General features: G+C 41.8%; 1 long non-coding RNA gene across 1 annotated transcript in view; it reads right to left on the bottom strand.

Moving 5' to 3' along the window:
* Positions 1 to 4,031: 4,031 nt before the first annotated feature.
* The window catches only part of LOC132646463 (uncharacterized), a 97,435-nt gene continuing 80,939 nt past the window's right edge, over positions 4,032 to 20,527 (bottom strand). The window contains exons 2-3 of the long non-coding RNA XR_009584753.1: positions 12,283 to 12,348; positions 4,032 to 4,121 (exon numbers count right to left, since the gene is read on the bottom strand). This is a non-coding gene — a long non-coding RNA (uncharacterized LOC132646463). The remainder of the gene's footprint in view (positions 4,122 to 12,282; positions 12,349 to 20,527) is intronic.

Raw genomic sequence — 20,527 nt, 5'->3', positions numbered from 1 at the left:
ATAGAGAGAAATGAGCATGCAAACAGAGGACACGCTATTGTTAATGCCCGAGTGGCATTCAAAGAGAGCTCAGAAGCCCTGCCGCCTGTCCTGGCGTGTGTTAGCTGTGTGCCCAAGTTAAAAGCTTGACATCCCTCAGTGTCCTGGGAAAACTTCTCAGAAGACCAAATGAAGGATTGTTGGTGTTTTAAGTTTTTAAAACTTTTTTAAATTTTTTATTAATTACACTTTATTCATTTTGTATCCCCCAATAAGCCCCTGCCTCCTCCCCTCCCGATCCCACCCTCCTTCCCCTTTCTGCATGAATGCCCCTCCCCAAGTCCACTGATAGGGGAGGTTCTCCTCTCCTTTCTGATCTTAGTTTATCAGTTCTCATCAAAAGTGGCTGCATTGTCCTCTTCTGTGGCCTGGTAAGGCTGCTCCCCCATCAGGGGGAGGTAATCAAAGAGCAGGCCAATCAGATTATGTCAGAGGCAGTCCCTCTTCCCATTACTATGTAACCCACTTGGACACTAAACTGCCATGGGCTACAGATGCCCCTCAACTGAAGAATGGATGCAGAAATTCTGGTACATCTATACAATGGAATATTACTCAGCAATGAAAAATAAGGAAATCATGAAATTTGCAGGTAAATGGTGGGACCTGGAAAGGATCATCCTGAGTGAGTTGTCCCAGAAGCAAAAAGACACACACGGTATATACTCACTCATATAGACATACAACATAGGACAAACCCACTAAAATCTGTGCATCTAAAGAAACTAAGCAAGAGAGAGGACCCTAACTAAAACACTCAATCCCCATCCTGAAAGGCAAAGAGGATGGACATCAGAAGAAGAAGAAGAAACAACCTAGGAACCTGCTACAGAGGGCCTCTGAAAGCCAGAAGAAGAAAACAGGAAACAAACTAGGAACCTACCACAGAGGGCCTCTGAAAGCCTCTGCCCTGCAGACTATCAAAGCAGATGCTGAGCCTGATGGCCAACTGTCGGGCAGAGTGAACGGAATTTTATGTAAGAAGTGGGAAATAGCAGGAGCTGGAGAGGACAGGAACTCCACAAGGAGAGCAACAGAACAAGAAAATTTGAACACAGGGAACTTCCCAGAGACTCATACTCCAACCAAGGAGTATTCATGGAGATATTCATGGGCACAGATGTAGCCCATGGTGTTTTAAGTTTTTCATCGGCAGAGCCGGGGGAAGAAAGAGAGCAGGGGCCCGGGAGTGGAAAGGATGATTTTACAAACAGAATTTAGAGAGTTAAACACTGCCAGCGATCCTACTAAAGAGTATGGATGTATGGCACTTCAGTTGGGAGAAATTCTGTTGCTTTAAAATTCACCAGTGATGCAAGAGCTGGGGGAAGATGACCTCAGTTCAACTCGAAGCCTGTTTCTTGAGCTTGAGTCCGTGACACTGCGAAGTGATGAACAAACAGAGACCTGTCCTTGAGAAGACCCTCCCCACTTGAAGAGGGAAAAAACCATGACTTTAACTCAGAATATGAGGAGAGAAGGGTGCTCTACTAGACCAAGCTGCAAGCAGCAACCCGGGCTTGGGTTGAGCATGTTCCATGTGTGGGCCATGAGCACAGGCAGCTGGTGTCCATTCTGTTCTTTCAGCCATCTTTACTGTTTTGACGTTTGTTTTACAATTAAGACCATAGCTTAAGTTACCTGCTCAGGTGGCGAAGCAGGCAGACAGCCAGTCACAGGCACAAAGACCTGTTGTCACCAGGGCCCACACTTAACCACTGTGCTGGTTCTTACAGAACATGACTCTGGCTGGTGGTAGGCTGCAACACTCAGTTTTCTGTTGTTGTTGTTGTTGTTGCTGTTGTTTTTATTAATTGGACACAAGCTAAAGTCATCTGGAAAAGGGGAAACCCAATTAAGAAAATGCCTCCATCAGACTGGCTTGTAAGCAAGTCTTTATGGAGCATTTTCTTAATTAATGATTGACACTGGAGAGTGCAGCCTTCTTTGGATGGTGCCCGACCTGGGAAGGGGGTCCTGGGTTGCATGAAATGGCAGGCTGAGTGAGCCCTGGAGAACAAGCCAGCAAGCAGTGTTCCTCCGTGAACTCTTTTTCAGACCCTTCCTTGAATTCTTGCCTTGACTTCCCTTCATGAGGAACCATTATCTGTAAGATGAAAACAACCCTTTTCTCCCCACATTGCTTTTGATTGTGGGACAGAAAGGCACCCGAACATGAGGTTAGGTGGATCTAAGGTTAGTTTCGATGGAGAAGAGCAACCTTTGGGAGGTGCAGGAAACAAAAGCAAGCAGGAGGAGGGATCTAAACCATGCTCAGAGAGGGCAGGAACGTGAAGTACCCACATGGTCCTAGAATATGGCATCTACCTGGGACTGGACTAACTGACCAAATGCCAAAGTCCCTTCTGCTTCCCAGTCTATGACTGGATGAGGCTCAAAGTGCAAAAGCCACTGGATCTAAGGGAGCCTGGTGGGCCGCTTAGAACACAGACAAGTGAGGCCTGGGAACACTGTGGATTCTGACCTGGCAACAGCAACTGTGTCTACGAACTTAAGAAGCCAATCACCAACTCTGCCCTTCCTGGCTTCATATTTATTGTTAAGGTCTGAAAAGTCACCTTCTTCCAAATTAATCTTTCCAGGTAAATATTATGTCAGAAAACTCAAGCCGTGGAGAATGTGCTGGCTTTGTGACACAGACAAAGGCAATGCCACCTGACCTAGCAGCCAACGTTGTGACAAAGTCCATCAAAATGGACATCCTGAAGATAAATAACTAGAAAGGAGGAAACAGAAAACCAGAAATGTGATTCCCCTTTGGCGCCATTTAGTCTAAGACTCGCCCTGGTGAGAGGAAGGGAAGAGAACTATGCGTTCCCTATTTTTCCTACTGGGTTGAGGCCCAGTGCCACCGAAGGGTCGACATTAGCTCCAATTCTTTATTTAGTAAAACGAAAACTCCATGAGCATTCTGGCACTCCAAGGCACGAGCTGGCTCCTCCAAACTGAGACCTCTGCTATTTAGGGACTCCACAAAACAGAAAAAAAATGTGCATTACCAAACAACTATTTAGAGAAAATATTGAAAAAAGATTGAGAGGGAACTGTTTGTTTTAATATGGTCTGTTTACAATGCATTATTGCTGGACTGCAGAGCATGTGCTAACGGAACAAAAATGCATTTGCATTCTTTTAGGGTCAAAATAGCCATGTTCAGACAGCACACGACAATCTCTTGCAGTTATTTTTCTTCTGTCTTTTTTTTTTTTCTGGCATTTGATAGATTCTAGAAGGTCATTGAATCCAACCTTTGGCTAAGCTGTCAATATTGCTGTGAGAAAAAATTACCCTCTCTTCAGTTATCATGAAGCATCAGTGTCTCTACACCAAGGTCTCCCCGATGTTAATGTGTGGTGGAAACACCTAGGCAGCTCATGAAGTGAGCACCTGCTCTCATCCCTTGGTTTTCTGAATTGAAGGACCTCCTGTTGGCTAGGAAGGTGACGCAGATGCCCCTGGTTTAAGGATCACACTTTACCATCACTGTTCACTCACAGAGCAAAAGTACAGTACAGTCCTAGATACGCCAGTGTGACTCAGAGGGGTTTGGGTGCACACTGAGACATAAATCCAGCCAATGTGACCCTTGACCCCATCCTACCTCCTGAGCTCGGAATTGGTATAGAAATGCCATTGGAGCCCTAGTCAGATCAATGATCCAAGCTCTGGGCTTTGACTCCACTCTCAAGAGAAAAACATTCCATTTGCTCCCAGATAGGAATTCAAGATCTGAGTCAGTCATACCCTGCCCCTGTGAGAACTGCCTGGGCGACAGGAAATGTATGTAGCAATGTGGACATCCACATAGAGACCAGGAGAATCCAATTCCTTTGTTTGCATCGTAGCATCAACCAGACCCCGATCTTACTGCTGATGGAAAGCAGTTAATTATCTTTTCTGTTAAAGGATGTGGGTTTGTGTCAGTTGCTTTTCTACTGCTGTAATAAAACATTACGACCAAGGCAACTTACAGAAAAGGGAGCCCATCTGGGTTAGAGTCTGGTGGAGCAGGGCAGCAGGAGGCAGGCACAGAAGCTGGCACAGAAGCAGAGGACTCACATCTTGAACCACAAATATGAAACAGAGAGAGAGAGAGAGAGAGAGAGAGAGAGAGAGAGAGAGAGAGAGAGAGAGAGAGAGAACTGTAAATAAGGTGAATCTGGAAACTCTTAAAGCCCACCCCCATTGACATCCTCACTCCTGCAATGCTACACTTTCTAAACTTCCTGAAATGTTATCATCAGCTGGGGACCAAGTTTTCAAATGCCTGACACTATGATATACTTGTAACATTCAAGCCACCATAGATGGGTTTCGTTCCATTTTCAGGAAAAGAATATTGGATAACACACCTATTTAATGAAGTTTTTATTATTGTTATCTTTTATTACAATTGATTCACTTTGTATCCTGGCTGTGGCCCCCTCCCTCATTTCCTCCCAATCCCACCCTCCTTCCCTCTTCTTCCTCATGCCCCTCCCCTAGTCCACTGATAGGGGAGGTCCTCCTCCCCTTCTATCTGACCCTAGCCTATCAGGTCTCATCAGAACTGGCTGCATTTTCTTCCTCTATGGTCTGACAAGGCTGCACCTCCCAGGGGGAGGTGATCAGAGAGCCTTCCACTGAGTTCATGCCAGAGATAGCCCCTGCTTCCCTTACTAGGGCACCCACTTGGAGACTGAGACTGTAGGCTACATCTGAGACAGGGTTTTCAGGATGGCTAAAATAAAAAACTCAAGTGACAACACATGCTGGAGAGGATGTCCCTCCTTCATTGTTGGTGGGAATATAAACTTGTACAACCACTGTGGAAATCAATCTGGTGCTCTCTCAGACAATTAAGAATAGTGCTACCTGAAGATCCTGCTATACTGCTCCTGGGCATATATCCAAAATATGCTCAACTACACAACAAAGACATTTGCTCAACCATGTTTGTAGCAGCTCTATTCATAACAGCCAAAATCTGGAAACAAACTAGATGTTCCTCAATGGAGGAATGGATACAGGAGTTGTGGTATGTTTACACAATGGGATAGTACTCAGCTATTAAAAACAAGGGAATCATGAAATTTGCAGGCAAATGGTGGGAACTAGAAAAGATCATCTTGAGTGAGGTAACCCAGAAACAGAAAGACACACATGGTATATACTCACTCATAAGTGATTATTAAGCATATAATATAGGATAAACATACTAAAATCTATACTCCTAAAGAAGCTAAACAACAAGGAAGACCCAAGGGAAGATGTCGCGCGCAGCCTTCGCCAATAAGGATGACGCGGCAACCAAAGATTTGTCCAGCAGAATCTTTATTATGAAGCTCTTGAAAGTAGATGGAGAAGGACCTCAAGCCTTGTGAGTGCTCTGCTTAAATAGCCCGCAGGGCTACGTGCTCGTCTGTAATTGGTGCTCCGCACAATACCCAATTAGCATGTGTTCTCTGATAGGGAGAGCACTCAAATCCATATTAGCATCCTGTGGCGCATGCGCCGCTGCAAGATACAGCACTGACAAGAAGAACCAGGAAACAGGAAGCCAGCGCCATCTTGTAATGGCGAATGCGGCTCCCGACAGGAAGATGCTTAATCCTCATTCAGAAGGGCAAATATAATAGACATCAGAAGGAGGAAAAGACAGGGAACAGGACAGGAGCTTACCACAGAGGGCCTCTGAAAGACTCTACCCAGCAGGGCATCGAGGCAGAGTCTGAGACTTGTAGCCAAACTTTGGGAAGAATGCATGGAATTTTATGAAAGAAGGGGGAGATAAATAGACTTGAAGGGGGCAGGAGCTCCAAAAGGAGGCCAACAGAGAGAGAGAGAAAAACCTGAGCCCTGGGGGCCCTGAAGGGAATGATACCCCAACCAAGGACAATGCATGGAGAGGACCTAAAACCCTGGCTCAGATGTTTAGTGAACTTTTAAGTTTAAGATTTTTAAATTTTAAGATTCAGAAATCTTAATGCTCATTAGTGTTCTTATTATTTAGTGTTGTCAAGGGAGTATGTTAACATAATTGTCTTACATTCATATTTAATAACTCAAGCTCCCAAGTATGCAATCTCTTCACCTTGCTCTTCCCTCAGTAATTAACCTAAGTCAGAAAATTCTGCTATCCAAATCACAAACTACCAAACCCTAACTTCATTGCTCCATCTAGACGCTAGAGAAAACATATCTGCATTTGTAACTTACTTGCAGACCTTCCAGGATTAATACTGTGCACCTACATGTCAAAATCAGAGGCTGAGAAGATGGCTCAGGAGGGTTAAAAGTACATGCTGCTCTTGCAGAGGATCTGAATGCAGTTCCCAGTACTGCATCAACCCGCTTTCAACCATCTCTAACTCCGGGCTACGGGATCTGCTGCTCTCTAGTGTACTCGAGGGGTACTGCATGCATGTGTTATATGCACACACTCATGCATGCACACACCCACAATGATAAAAATATACATCTGGAGGCTGGAGAGATGGCTCAGAGGTTAAGGGCACTGGTTGTTCTTCCATAGGTCCTCAGTTCAATTCCCAGCAACTACACGGTGGCTCACAACCATCTATAATGAGATCGGGTGCCCTCCTCTAGCATGTAGGTTTATACACAAACAGAACATTGTATACATAATTAATAAATTAATCTTTTTTTAAAAAGTATATCTGAAATCAGTAGCATGTAGCATTTTCTTACTAAGTAAAGCCCTGAGGCTCCGATGACTCTCAATCTCGTAGTTAATTCAGTCTCCTCAGTCGAAAAAACAATAATAAAGTTATCTTTTTGGTAGTTCTTAGAATCCACTAACTTTAGGGTCTTCGTAGTTGACCCAGAGGCTAGTCTAAAAAAAGAAAAACGTTATTCCTAAGAACATCCTGGCACATTCTGGCATTAAGATGAATATTCAACAATCGTCTCATATGATTAGTTGTCCATGAATGTGTGAGACGTCAGGCATAGCATACTGAAATTTGTACAGACACAAAACATGAGGAATTAAATTGATTCCAGTTTAATCCATAAATAGATACAGCCTTAGTTCTCAGGAAATGTATCACCTCCTAACCACACAGAAATATAAACACAATTCTTATCTTAAGGGAAAGCCAATCTAATAAGAAATAAAAAAGACCAAACACTAACAAAAATATGGTAACACTAATAGCATTTTTTAAAATATGGTCCTAGAGCTGTCCAGATTGATGCACTTTGCCCTAACGAGGACACCACCATTCACTTTCCAGCTCCTGCAGGGACCATCCGCACAGCCCGCCATCTGCCATGCTGGTAATGAACGCTGGCTGCCCACCTCACTCCTCTTCCCTCTTTGTTGCCAGACTCCCCAAACTCAGCAGAGAAAACCAAAAGCCCCCATCTGATCTCTGGGTCCAAACCAGTCATGGCAAGACCATTTGCTATTTTCCCAACATCACACCTGACGGGATGTCATCGTGAGGCTGTTCTTAGCTATGACTCTGGAGCCATCACTGTGAGTCTCGATTAGCAGAGAAAAGTACAGCAGTGTCCCTCACACTGCACAGGTACGAGGGGTGCCTGGGCAGTCATCATGCCAAAAGACTCGACGAATTACAGCCCAGCCAACTCGGACATCAGCTGGCAACTTCACAAATGCCAGCAGTGTGAGTCTTTTGAGTATAGAAGAACTAACCCAGTTGTTTTAGCCATTATTATATGACTCGTAGCTGAACTCAGCGTTTGAAGACAGAATGCTCTCATTTTGTACTAATCATCTGTGCGCTCAAACATTGTCCCAAAACTTCAAATTTCTTTAAATTGTTGCCAAAACATATACTCTTTTGCAAAGTATAATGAAGACACCAGAAGGAATACATTGTCAACCCTGATGTCAATTTCGCAAGGCCACTTTGAGAGATGTTTCCAACTATGGACTTTTTTTTTTTTTTTTTTCAAATGAGCGGCCTCACAGAAGACACTCGGAGTTATAACCTTTGGTTCAAAAAGAGTCATGTATTTGGCATCGTGTCTCATATGTACTACAACCAAATTAAATGATGATCAAAGCCATAAAGCCATAGTAGAGAAAGATTTGTGAGTGCATTCTTTACTTAGCATCCTCGTTTTTATTCAGTTGACAAAAGGCAATGTTTAGTCTGCCTAGACCGTCTAACGTGGCTGGGTAGAAGTGGACCCTTTGGCTTTCACCCTGTGTCACCAAGATTCATCATGCTCTAGGTCTTTCATTAGAGATTTAAAAATAAGGACACTTCAATGGTTTACTAAATTTTCCCAGCAGTTTCACCAAACCTTTCAGTTCTGTATTTTTGTCAGTGACAAAATGGAAATGTTTTGTAATGTGTATTTTGAAAATTATAAAAATGAAGAAAGCCAAGTAGAGATGAATTCACAGTCACATCACCACTGTCACAGAATAAGCTTTCAGATAGCAAAACATACAGAAAACAGAATTCTAGTGAAAAATCAATGCCCTTCAAGCCAATTTCAGAACATGGAAACCCTCGTGTTAATCCTAAAATGACTAGAGAAACACTGCTGAGTGTGCATGCAATTTCAGTGTGGAGCAACACCAAACACAAAACCAAAGAGAAGGTTTTAAAAGAAAATAACAATTAAGACTGTCTGGAAGAAACTGTTGGAACTTGTATGTGTCACACGTACCAAAAAGTGAAGAGGAACAGTGGGTGAAGGACAGGTGTAACACGGAGACTGCTTGGAAACAGGCAGAGCAGGTATCCAACACACAAAAGGTGCTTATTTCTAATGGAATAGAAGCACAAAGTGTGGCCAAGAAGAAAGGCACGTTACCAATAAACATTTGCTTAACATGAGCCATAGCAGTAAACACAGGGCCTATGGCACGCACAGTGGTTATTAGGATGTGGAAAAATGCTAAACAATAAAAGAAATTAATAACGATGACACAAAGCCATCACCTTTCTGTTGTGACTGTAGTTAACCTCGGAGGTGTCAACAGGAAGGAAGTGAAATGGGTACATAGTAGCCACCGTGCTTTCTGAGAGGGTGTAAAGCGTTCAGAAAGACAACTTAGCAGTCTGTCAGAATCCTTAAAATAGGGCTGGAGAGATGACTCAGGAGTTATAAGTACATACTGATCCTCCAGAGGACCCAAGTTCATTTCCCAACACCCACTTAGGGCGGCTCCCAGCTGCCTGTAACTGTAGCTTCTGTTTCTGGCCTCTGTGGACACCTGCACACATACAAACATAGCCACATACAGACATACAGATGCATAACTAAAATAACGAAAAATAAAATTTTAAAGCCTTAAGATGCTCTATGTTCTTTGATATGGAAAATCTACATTTAAGAACTGATTCTAAAGGAAAACAATAAAATATAGTCAAGGAGACATATGCAATTAATATACTCACATATTGCTTCATACTAGCTTATAAACAACAAACATAAAACTAGAAACAATCCAAGCATCCGCCAAATGTCAAATGAATTAAGTAAATTGAAGTATTCATGAATCTAATTTTTTAAAACTTGATTTAAAAAAATAAAGATATAAAAGAGGCATGATTTAATGAGTTACAAACCGTGCTATAAAGTAATATAATTGTGGGAGGGGTTCCAAATAAATCTGTGTGCCTTTCTAACTGGAGGGTATCTGTTTATTTTATTTCAGGCTTGCATATTAAACCCACAGCCAAAGAAAACGGGGGAGGGGACTCCACTACCATACCTGTAGTATCTGCTTACAAGGTTTTTAATTTTTGGGTTTTCAAGACAGGGTTTTTCTACATAGTCCTGAGTGTCCTAGAACTTGCTCTCTGGAGCAGGCTGGCTTCAAACTCAGAGATCCACCTGCCTCTTTCTCCTCGGTACAAGAATAAAAAGCATACACCACTGTGGCCGGCTTAGTTTTGGTTTTTTGTTTGTTTGTTTGCTTGCTTGCTTGTTTTGTTTTGTTTTTATACATTAGCCATCTGATAAGAAGCTTCTTCAAAACACTTATAAACTAGAGACATGGCTAGCACATGTCAGGGCGAACTCCAGAACTTCTGATTCTTCCTGGTATGTGGCATTCCTGAGCTGTGTGTGCACACCATGGAAAAGCATGTTACCATGGAGGTCAGAAGAGAGAACTGGGCCCCCTGGAACTAGTGTTGCAGGCAGACATGAGTTACCAGATACGGATGCTGAGAACAGAACCCAGGTCTTCCGCATGCTCTCCAGCCTGCTGAGCCTAAATCTCTCCAGAGCCACCTACATCTTTGTATGGAAAAACAAAGGTATTTCTGCAATCTCAGAACAGCTAGGATCAGTGAAGATCATTTTAATAAATAAATTTTAAGTTCAATAAAACTTGTAGTTGAGACCAGGGTCGGTGGCTCTCACATTTGTACATATTTTGTAAGCAGAGGTACTGGCTGCCATGGGTGTGGACAATCCTTTACAGTATGTTTTCACAGAAAACAGCCTGGGAAATTAGAATAGTGTCCGTCTGAGGCAAAGGGCACACACATCCATTACAGAACCTGGGTCCTCTAAGTTCTTGGTGGTTCCATCGTGCTACAAACCCAGAGCACACAAAGCATCCACCTGGGCCTTCCCATGGCACGTTAATGGAGCTCTGGGCAGCAAAGAATTGGTGCAAACAAGATATTATGCTGTTTACTGTGCCCAGAAATCATACGTGTCTTCCGCCAACATTCAGGAGACAGTGCAAATGTTAAGTTCTAAATAGGATGAAGCCTAAGATGTTCCACAGTTCGTACTGAGTGCCTGTATGATCTGTGAGGTTAAGTAATGGCTGCCATATGCACTAAAACGCATACCAGAGTTTAGAGAAATATGAGGAAGCAAATGCCTATAATTGTATAAAACAAAAATTACAGCTTTTAAAGGTATGTTGCATGATCAGCTTCATCGGGAAGAATTCCTTCTGGCCTCCTTCCCTGGTTTGCATTAAATTTATAATCTCTACAAGACATGAGAACACCTGCTGACAATATAATCAAAAGAAGACAATAAGAAGGAGACTACTCAGCCTGGCAGTGGTGGTGCATGTCTTTAATCCCAGCCCTTGGGATGCAGTGAAAGGTGGATCTCTGTGAGTCTACAAAGTGAGTCCAGGACAGCCAGGATCCCAAGATTACACAGAAAGAAAGAAAGAAAGAAAGAAAGAAAGAAAGAAAGAAAGAAAGAAAGAAAGAAAGAAAAGAAAGGAGGGAGGGAGGGAGGAAGGGAGGGAGAGAGGGAGGGAGGGAAGAGACTAGTCTAGGATCAATGTTGTTGAGATCTGGGGAAAGAGAAACACATGAAAAACTGAAACAGCAAAAAATGACTCACAAAATTATTATTGTTATAATAGAGTAATATATTTAATATGTACATGTACAAAATGTCATATATTTAATATGCAAAATAATGTAGTGATATGTATAATTACATATTATTACTAGACAGACAGAGATTCCATTGAAATCTACTCCATGCATGAACCTTAGCAGCAATATCTGCTACATAAACCCAGTCACATCATGAAATTATTAACCACATATGTGTATCACATGCGTGAGCCCATTTTGTATTACATGTGTGAACCCATTTTCATCATGAAACTATTAATACAAACACACTATACAGATTGAGGAGAGATATGATGAGATATCAGAAACACAATTAAAAACAGAATATGAAGCAAGAGTCAGTAAAAGGGCACAGGCCACCCCAAATGCACCATAGTAGAGACTACAGGGCTACAGCAAACATGAAGGACAAGACTAAGAAAAGGAAGCAAAGTTAACAGGAGACAGACATATCAAAGGTGGCGCCCCTGGAGATAACTGCAGAACAATAAAAAGAAAAAAAAAACATGGAATACATAACTCAAGGAAACATTCCAGAGAAGATGACTTCCTTTACACATTAAATAATTATGCCACACTTCAAAGGGGACATATCGCAACGGGACAGCAAAAAAAAAAAAAAAAAAAAATAGAAGACATCTAAGAAGAGGAAAGCATTAAGCTAGCTATACATAGACTTCTCCACAATTAGAAGGCCATGAGGTGATAGCCGTGAGTCTGTGTGTGAGGCAGGCCCTTGAAGGGCTTTGCTGCAAAGCATTGCCTGCACTTCTGAGTTAAGTCCTCCACTTCCCATCGCTTTCAAAAGAGAAAGAAGAAATAAAAATACACAAGATAGCCTGCAGCCAAATGAACTGAAAATACTCCAAGGGGACCAAAAAGAACCTACCATACTGTGCTGTATACAGGATCAGGCCTTCACAGATTCTTCGAGGAGGTTAGCCTCTGTGCACACCTGTGAGGGATGATCTAGATTAGTTTCATAGACATGGGATCCACCTTGTGTAGGCTAGAGCCTGAAGCGAAGGGGGAAAGTGAGCTGAGCACCAATCGCCCTGCACTTCCTGACTGCAGATGCAGCTTGACCAGCTGCCTCATTCCTGCTGTGATGACTTCTCTCCCATGATAGACTGCACCCTCAAGTGTGAGCCCCCTAAAAGTACAAACACAGACACAGCCAGCCTTCCTTCCTTAAGTTGCCTCCTTCTGGCTCTTTTAGCACAGTAATAGGAAAAGTGATAAATACAGTCTGTCTCCATGCACCTGTCATTAACACCAGATGGAGAAACACTAGGACTTCATTGGAGAAGGGGAGTAAGGCCTATTGCCATCAAGTTTAATTCTGACATGGAGGCACTAACCAATTGCCTAGCCAGGAGCAAGAAAAGCATAGGCAGCTTGGAAAGAAGGAAGGAACATTACTATTGACAATAGCATCAGGGTGAGTCTAAACAATAAAGGGATTTACTTGAAATCTATTATAACAATAGGAAAATTCAATGATAGTTTAAAAAAAACATGTAAGTATTGTGTCTGCTACTCTAGAGGCTGCAAGTAGTTAGAAAATACAATAGAGGGTGATTGATGGGGCTGGAGAGACGGCTCGGAGGTTGAGAATACTGTCTGCTCTTCCAGAGGTCCTGAGTTCAATTCCCAGCACCCACATGGTGGCTCACAACCATCTATAGTGAGATCTGGCGCCCTCTTTTGGCGTGCAGGTGCATACACAGGCAGAACACTGTACACATAATAAATAAATCTTTTAAACAATAAAGAAAAAAGAAAGAAAATACAATGAGAAGATTCACTCAGCCCCCACAATATGAAAAGAAAGTTACCCCCACCTGGGAATAACTATGAAGAAGGCCTGCTAGAGCTATAGCATGAAAACATAAGATAAGCCCAACCGAGTTAAAAATAAACGGGTGAGGTGGCCAAGAGGTGAAAGAGTCCATTTTTCTGCATTTTAATAAATTTTACACACAAAAGAGAGAAAGTGTCATAAATCCACAAAGAAATGAAAGAATTGAAAGGGACTGGGGGGGGGGGGGGAGGCACATGATTGCAGAGAATCTGTCTGTCTGTCTGTCTGTGACATTGGTGGCATGAGAAAACATGGTTACAGTCTGCCCTGCCAGGCTGCTTCAAGCCTGGCACAGTGCCCGTACCACCCTGGGCTCTAGCGCTGAGCAGAGCACTGCTGGGATCCCAAATTAGAGGCTGTCTTGTCCCCAACAGACTTTGGGGTTTTCTATCCTGTCTCCTCCACAAGAGCCCAGGAAAACAAGGGGAGTACCACATGATTGAACCGGACTGCAAGAGGAGACCTGGGCTCTGCAGAAGCTGACCTCTCTCCACAGGAGTCACCCACCAATGGAGAACGGCTCAACAGCCCTGACACAGCTCCAAAGAAACGGTAGGGACACTGAAGTCAGGCAGCATTGCCACACAGCAGCCCTTGAGAAGCACTGGAAGCAGCTGGGCAGAACACAGGACTTGTTGCATCACGGTAAGAACAACAGCCCCCAAGACACAGAGACTGTGGACTGGAGACAGCAGAAGAATGACAAGGAAGCCTGAAGGTGAGAAATGTTCAACACTCCCCTCCCAACAACCCCCCCCAAACACACACACCAGCTATAGCAGGGAGAAACTATACAGACTACAGAAAGATTGTGGTGAGAGTCTTGACTGACAGGATTACAGAATTAGGGGTCCTAACACTCTTGTCTCCAAACCTTATAAGGGACATGAGCTGAGAGTACAGTATCTTCTGCAGCTAACACTGGGACTTTTGTCAAACCGTTATAGTCGTCACTGAGGTTGGCTTACCCAGTGAACATAAATCCTAGTGAAGACAAGGCACCAGGAGGATTCACATAAAATAAAGAAAAACAAAGCCAGTGGGAAAGAAAGAAAAGCTATGAAGTGAGGAAATACATCCCAGAAGATGAGCAAAACACAGCAGAGAAACACACAAGAAGATGGCAACACTCCGTCAGACAGCTTCACAACACTACACAAATAAGAGAGCAGAAATGCCAGGAAAATATTGCAGAGTTTCAGAGTCCTATTTTTAACAAGTTTCAAGGACCAGATAGACAACTCAAATAAACAGATAGGGAATTTAATTTAAGACCTGGAAAAGAAACTCACGAGCTCAATTCAAGATGTAGGCAAGAGTGAGACCAAAATGGGTGAAAAGATTCAGGAACTTAAAAGAAATGTTTTCAAATATGAGGGAAAGTTCAGAAAGAAAATAGAGATACTAAAAAAAGATGTAAACAGAATTTCTGAAAATAAAAGAATCAATCAAATAAATACCAGAAAGCATCAGCGACAGACAAGGGCAAACCCAAGCATGAACCTCAGGAATGGAGGACAAGATTCAGATGGCAATACACAGACATAATACAGAAAAGAACAGCAATAAACATGACCAAAACTCCCAAGGAGTCTGTTATGCGCTCGAGAGACAAAACCTAAGAATCCATGAGAATGAAGAAGGAGCTGAACGTGAGATCAAATCTGGGGAGCAACTGGGGAGATGGTTCAGTGGGTAAAGTGCTCTGCAGGCAAGCCTGAAGACCTGAGTCAGATCCCGGAACCGAAGTGAAACAGGGGCTCCTTGTTGTGTAGCAACTCCTCCAGATTGATGCATCCCTCCCTGGAGGGATGAGGGAAACTTGTGAGGTTCAGAAAATCAAATAAACCCCACAAAACCAAAAAAAGTAGAAACTGAACAGGATTCAAAAGGCCCCTCCCTAAGGTTCTAGAAACAGCAAGCAGTTGCTGGGGAGAAGAGGCTCTCACCTACCAAGAGCCTTGCAGAAAGTTTCTGCCAATTTCCAGTGGTCTGTAGAGAACTAGAATTGCAGAGAACTCTGGGATTTTAGCTTTGGTGAGTCGTCACCCACACAGGAGTGGGCTCTCTGATGATGCAATTGTCCCCATGTTTGTAGGTATCCTCCCACCCCTATTATTGTAAGTAGTCCTTTATAGGCTCATTGACTCCAAAAGTTGGGCTTTGGTGGAATCATTTCCTTGCTCTGTCATCAGTGCCCTATCTGGGATGTGCATACTTTTTTTTCACATGTCCCTAGAAAGTCTTATATAACATGTGCATCTTTAATTCTAGAACTCTTACAGTAAGATAGAAAGAAGACCGGAGAATGGCCACAAGCTCCCAGACCAGCTAGCATGGAGTATATAACAGACCCTGTCTCAAATGATGAAAGATCAACACGGGTTTGTCCTCTGATTTACATGCACACACACGCACGTGCACACACACACACACACACACACACACACACAGAGAGAGAGAGAGAGAGAGAGAGAGAGAGACTTACAGAGATTTAAATGGATTTGTCAAATGGCTTACACAAACTATTCAATAAAATAGAATTACCAAGAATTATCCAAACCTAGAGAAAGAAGCAGATATCTAAACATGTAAAGCATTTAATACCTCAAATGAGCATGACCAGAGAAGAACTTATCCATGGCATACCATACTCAAGATGTCAAAAATTAAAGCAAAAAAAGAATACTAAAAGCTGTAAGGGAAAAGTGCCAATTAACATACAGAGTAGGAAGGGACATCAGAATAACATCAGATCTGTTGTCAGCAATCCCAAAAGCTAGGAAGCAAGCATGAGATGATACTTTTTAAGCCTTGAAAGTAAATAACTGTCAACCAAGATTGTTTTGCCTAGCAAAATTATTTATAAAAACAGATGGACAAATAAGACTATTCTGAGACAAACACAGGTTAAGGTCACTAATGGCAGCTAAGTCAGCTCTGCAGAAAAATGTTAAAGAATATTATACACAGAGAAAGAAAAAAAGATATTTTCACACATCACAAAAATAAATAACTAGGGCAGAATCAGCCAGGTCAAATACTGCAAACCACCAAACATCCAGCCCTACTGAGAGAGAGAAAAGATCCCTCAATTAACCAACCAATGAAAACAAACAAACATAATTAGTAAATACTTCCCAATTATATTCTTGGATGCACAAGGCCTTAACTCACCAATGAAAAGACTTAGGGATAGGATTAAAGGACGTGACCCAAACCACTGCTGTCTCTAAGAAGCTGGCAAAGCTAGGAAAGCCATCCATCAACTGAAAGTCAAAGGTTGGAAATCAATCTGCCAAGCAAATGAAAGTCACAGACAGAAAGCTGGCATAGAACATCTTTTAGCTGATAAAGTAGACTTCAAACCCAAACTCAGAAGTAATAAAGAGGGCCACAGTGTATTTATAAAAGGAAGAATTCACCAAGAAGATACAACTATTGAAAATATTTCAACACAAATCTTGGACTCCCAATTTCATAAAACAAATATGAAGGGACATAAAAGATCACATAGATCTAGGCACAATAATAATGAGAGACTTTGACACCACACTCTCACATCTCACATCTCACATCTGTTAAAAAAAAAAAACAAAACAGCAAAGGAGCCTCAGGGCTAAATTGCACCAAAGATCAAGTGGATTTAACAGCTATCTACAGAACATTCCATTGTTCATTCTTCTCAGCAGTGCACGGGCTTTTCTTCAAAACTGCCCACTTTCTACGCCACAAAAGCAAGCCCTGACAGATTTTTAAGATCAGAATAATTCCCTCCATTCTATCAGATCATTGTGGAATAAAATGAGTAATTAATACCAAGACTAATCTCAGGAAACACACAAATACTTGAAAACTAAACAGTACACACTGAACAGACAGTGGTTCTTTAAAGAAATCGGGAGGGACTTGTAGACTCAGTTGAAAGTGAACACACAACCTACAAGAACTACTTCTGCAACAAATCCACTGTGATCGTAAGAAGCCTGTATGTTCTCTCACTAAATTACTAAGAGTAATTTCTAATGACCCAAGGATGCACCTCAAAGCTCTCAAAGAGCAAAAAGCCAAACCCAAATGCTGTAGACAATAAAGCTTAGGGCAGAAGTTAATAACTGGGACCAAAATGCATAAAATTAATCAAAGTGTTGGTCCTTTGAAAAGACTAAAAAGAATGATGAACTCTTAGCCAACTTGCAGTGAGAAATCTGTAACTTTTTGTTTTGTCTAAAAACACAGAAATATTATGGGAATATGTTTTTGTTTTAATCCCAGGTGTGGGGATAAGAGGCTGCTTCACAGCAGGCAGCTATGATCTGCCTCATGTTCTAGCAGGGGTGTGGTTTTGCCAGCTGCAGGTAGTTTTTGTGACTGTGTGACATTTAGAATTCTGGGGACTTCTCAGAGGCTATAGAAATGCTAGCACCCCAAGAGGTGAGGTTGCTGTTGTTGGCTGGTGGCTGGTGGCTGGTTTGACGTTGTTGGTTGCAGTTTTTTGCAGTTTGTCAAGTAGTTGTGCACAAAGAAACAAGAAGAAATTAGATATCTTGACAGAGAAAATCAGACTTGCCCCAAGAAACTCAATGCCCCTAATCAGCAGGAACCATAATGCACCCCTTTCTTCACTATCCTTTTTTCTCTCCTTTCTAGCATTAGCAGTTGCAAGGGAAGAAATATAGGGATGGAAAAGGTTGGAAGAGAGAAAAAGGAACCCACAAACTAGCAAATGCCAGCTACACAAACTAGCCAAAGGAAAGAGGGGAAAAAGAAAAATCTAAGATCATAAAATTTGAGATGAAAAGAGAGTAGTTAGATATCATATTCTAATGATATCCAGATCATCAGAGAATACTTTAAAAACTTACATTCCAACAAGTTGAAAAATCTAGATGTAATGAATCCATTTCTTAATGCATGTTACCTACTGAAATTAAAGCCTGAAAGCAGCATAACCAACCAGACCCATAACAAACAATGAGATAGAAGCTATAATTTTTTTTCCACAAAGAAAACTGCAGGTTTAAATAGAGCTACAGCTAAATTCTACCTTCAAACTTTTCAGAAAAAGTCAATGTCAACACTTTCATCAAACACTTTGTTTCACAAAACAGAAAGGGAAGAAACACAACCAAACTCATTCTACCAAAAAATAAATTCACAAAAGAAAAAGAATACTACAGACCAATCTCCATGATTAAAATGCATACAAAAATATTCAATAAATTCAAAATGCATTCAACAATCATATATAATGATGAAGGTGGCTTTATGTTGCAAGATGGGTTCAACATACACAAGTTAATAAATGGAGTACACCACACTAATAAATTTGGAGACAGATATCACATGATCATCTTGACAAATCCAGAAAAGTAATTTGTTGAAATTCAATAGGCCTTCATGACTAAAGATCCTAAAGAAAACAGGAATAATGGAGTGGAAGTCTCTGGTTTCTTTGAAGACTGAGTTTGGTCATGTGATGTTTTGCCCAGGTTGGCCTGTGAGAGGGCACGTGATGTTTTGCTGTGTGCTCTAACATGTAAGGGGCATGACTTTGGCCAGCTGAGAATGTCTGTGGGTGGACCCTGAGGAGAGAACATATACAGAGGCTCATGCACAGTGAGACATCGCTTTTTGGATCGACGTCGCTGCACTGATCTTTGGGCTTCTTCACTTGACTTCATAGAGAGAAACGTTCCAGAGAGCTTTTCAGGGCAACCCAACTGAGTCCTGCCACTCTCCCTGACTTCCGGTTGCTGCTTGGTGTTGGACTTGGGACTGCTGGTATCCTGACAACTGAATCTAGTAATCCCCTAAAGACTCACAGACCCTAATCAGAGCAAGTAGATAAAAGAGGGCTACAGCTCTTTTCCCTACTAATCTTCTACCTAAGGTTTCAGGAGGTTGGAAGGGAGGTAAAGGCACTTAAGAATCCTAAATTAAGTAGGTTTGGTGAAAAGCCAAAGCCTACAGAATACATACAATGTAGCTCAACATAATAAAGCCTGTATTTGACAAATGTATATTAAACCATACTAAACAGGAAAAAAAAATCTGAGACCATTTCTGCTTAAATTCTGCATGGGTCCAGGGTGCTTGCTATGTCTACTTTTCTAGTAATCAAAGTCTCAGCTAGAGCAAAAATTAAGAAAGCACAAAAATTAATTACAAACAAAAAAACTGAGAAAATTAATTACAAAGCTTGCTGTATTACCAAAAGCAATATACAGATTCAATGAACTCTCCATCAAAATTCTAAACACTCAAGGTAATTTCAATACCTTGCTCTCATCAATAGACAAGTCATACAGAAAAACAAATAAATACAAAACAACCAAAAAAAAAAAAACTTAACAGATAATCTCAAGTTAAATAACATCATAAACCAGAGAGACTTAGCCGTTATCTACAGAGCATTGCACCCAAACACTAAAAGATACATATTTTCCTCGGCAGCTCATGGGAATTTCTCCAAAATAGGCGATATATTAGGACACAAAGTATTAACTAGTACAAGAAAACTGAAGTCACACCCCATAGCCTCTCTGACCACTGTAAGCTGACATTGGGCATCAAGAAAGGATTTTGAAAAGTTCCTATAATTGGATGAAAGTGAAAACAACATACCAAAAGCTCTGGGATACAGTGAAGGTGGTCCTAGGGAAAAAGTTTATAGCAGTATGCACCCACATCAAAAACTGGGAGCTCTCATGTTAATAATTTAACGATGCACATGCATGCCTGGGAAAAGCAGTAACAAGCAGCAATTAAAAAGAGCACATGGTCTCCAGTTTTGTGTTCTTAGGGAATGTGTGTGTTTCTTGTGCTTTTTCTTTGCTTATTATTCTGGTCTGTTTGGCTTGCTTTGCTTATTTATTTGTTTGTTTATTTTTATTGTCTGTTTTCTAGACAGAGAGGGGAAATAAAGGGTTACCTCTATTAGAATTGTTGACCAGTGATGCCTCATGAATCCCTAAACATTACAGGCTATTTCCGTCGTTCGTGATGCCCCTCCAGAACTTGACACTAAGACCCTATTGCAGTAGCTGTAATGTGTTTGGAACATAGAACATGGAGAAATCAAGCTTGTATTAACCTGCAAGCTTCAACCCTATTGGCTAGCTTTTGTAGCAGTGCTACAAGGTGTTACGCATGCCAACAGAGAAAAGGTGTCATCTGCATTATTCAGCTATGAAACCTGGCCAGCAATAAGAAAGGCCTGTCAGGAGATAGGTGTCCACTGACCCTAGAGTTGCACACGTGTCAGAGC

This window comes from Meriones unguiculatus, chromosome 11, assembly GCF_030254825.1.
Source record: "Meriones unguiculatus strain TT.TT164.6M chromosome 11, Bangor_MerUng_6.1, whole genome shotgun sequence".
Lineage (NCBI taxonomy): Eukaryota > Metazoa > Chordata > Mammalia > Rodentia > Muridae > Meriones > Meriones unguiculatus.
Note: the sequence above shows the minus strand (reverse complement) of the source record. Positions and strands in the feature narration are given on the sequence as shown.